This window comes from Dreissena polymorpha, unplaced genomic scaffold, assembly GCF_020536995.1.
Source record: "Dreissena polymorpha isolate Duluth1 unplaced genomic scaffold, UMN_Dpol_1.0 chrUn003, whole genome shotgun sequence".
Lineage (NCBI taxonomy): Eukaryota > Metazoa > Mollusca > Bivalvia > Myida > Dreissenidae > Dreissena > Dreissena polymorpha.
The window spans coordinates 464,764-467,014 of NW_026273317.1; the positions used below are offsets into that span (position 1 = coordinate 464,764).

Consider the following 2,251-nt stretch of genomic DNA (forward strand, 5'->3'; position numbering starts at 1 on the left):
CTTGCTTATGACCTTGTATAATACAGTGGTAAATAGTTTTAAATTTGTATATGCTACTAAAAGACATCTGAAAACAATATAATCCATACTCACTCGGTAGAGGAATGACGAACACCCCTGTACTGTCAAAGCCATAGCTGAATCGGATGCCGTTAATGCTGTAGTATGGGCCGCACCACTGCATTATCTGAGAGTTGCCTACAATGGAGCCCTTGCCGACCTGAAAGAAAACAAATCGCAATAGCGTTATGAATGTGGCGTCTGCTTTGCAACGGGGGGGGGGGGGGGTCGGCTTCGATCCCCAATCCTCAGTATCTTCTCTTAGACACATTTACTTATTTACTATTCTTTGCCCAGTACCTATAGCAACCCAAGCTTTCGATATAAGCGAGCAAAAATACAAAGTTTTACATATAGTTAAAATGAAGAGGAGACAACGTAGCTGTTTACTGAAGTTCTCCTTGCTGTTAGCTTTTAGACCGCATAACACATTTATGCGAAATAACGTTTAATTTAATATTTAATACAAGAATTGTTTTGAGGTATCGACAGGCAGATATCTTATCGGTTTGTACTGGAAACACAATGACTTACCCTTACACAACCGCCGTTCCAAGAGATCCAAAACCATTGGAAGGAGTAGGCGGTGAGTATATAGCCCTGCAAACATATTACCAGCGTTTTGCTTCTAGGTTTGTAAATTATTAAATTGAAACAATATACACCTTTTTGATATCGCTACCATTCGCATACCACAGAAAAACTTTAAAACTAACGCATTTAAGAGGTATCTGCGATCGTTAACGACCGAAATAAATCACCATTGTCTTACTTAACATATGCACATTGATTGAGAATTATACAAGCGCAATTAATTTTAGCGTGTGTTTTTACGAATAACGGCTAGTGAATTTCCTTAAAATACACTACTTTGATGATACAAGTGGCAATAATATATGAAACTCAGCGAAAACTTCAAACAATCAATAGAAGCAAGAGAATTTCCAGTGTGGAATATTTAGGAAGTACTTGAGTCGACATTTGCTTCGTCTTTTGGTACTGTATAACATAATCAAACTGCCACGTCAAAACATTCAATTCACAGACTTGTGATACCGCGTGACAACTGTTTTTATTACTTGCGAAGCGACACTTATTTGACACAATGACATCAAGTGTATACGTTGGTCGAGTTTCCTTGTGTGCAGGTAAAACACTATTAAATTGCTCGTTACAGGTTGGCAATATTTCAAACGAGTGTTGCAGCTTCCCAATTCACAGTTAAGATTTTGATAATATTCTAAACGAACTACGAAAATATACTACCGTTCATAATTGTTACCGTGTTTTTGTTGCCAAATAATCATACGCAAAGTTCACCATAAACAAGGGAACATAAAGAAACAAAAGTGTGCATTTTTGAAATTTTAATAGCTGTATAGTACAGTACAAATTTATGCCTATATTGACGTGTAAACAAGTCAAAATGACCAAATGGTTGAGGCGTGAATCTATTGATAAGAAGATTAGTTGTGTTCTACGCAAAGGGGTTAGGGTTCTTTTGAAAGAAAACAGATAAGGACATACCAAGTATTCGGCCAAATTGTTCCCTTGCATTTGGTTTCTGATGACAGATTTACTATTCACATATCCACCAATCACAATCTCTACCACGTTGTTATCGAAGTTGTTATTGTCGTGCAGAAGGAGAACATGGGCGTCGTTGTTGCCTGAAACACAAGTCACCCAGAGACAGGTGGGTGTTGTTACAATAGTTTTACTAATACAGTAAAGCTCACCAATGTGTTTAATAATCAAGAATAAACAAGTCAATTGAACTGTGACATTTTAGTGCATGCTGTTTTTAATACATACCTCTGGTCTGAAAGACTAGACTGGTCATAGTGTTAACTCTCAGCCCATCGTAGAACGGATTGAACTGCGTATAATCATACTTGTTTGACAAGTAGTACGTCAGACTCCTAGCTGTGGAAGAAAAACAAAATAGTCACGTGATTAAAGTAATGCTTAAAGTGACGTCTGTGCGTAAAATCAATATTTTCAACTAATCAAAATATAAAAACAAAATCTCATATGACGTAGATGTTAAAAGAAAATGGAAAAGGGAATTGTCCTGAAAATGGTATGCAGAAATATATTAAACAAGTGAAAACACAGATTTGTTTAAACAAAATAGTCGAATTGACGAAAACTAATTAGATTTCGAGCGTTTTGGGGAAAATTAAATGAC

The 2,251-nt window shown here is 36.4% G+C and overlaps 1 long non-coding RNA gene across 1 annotated transcript; it reads right to left on the reverse strand.

Moving 5' to 3' along the window:
- Window positions 1-124: 124 nt before the first annotated feature.
- Window positions 125-1,678, reverse strand: LOC127863249 (uncharacterized). Its single transcript, XR_008041008.1, has 3 exons — window positions 1,588-1,678; window positions 595-660; window positions 125-220 (listed from the first exon to the last, which is right to left on the reverse strand). It is a non-coding gene; the product is annotated as an uncharacterized LOC127863249 (long non-coding RNA).
- Window positions 1,679-2,251: the final 573 nt, after the last annotated feature.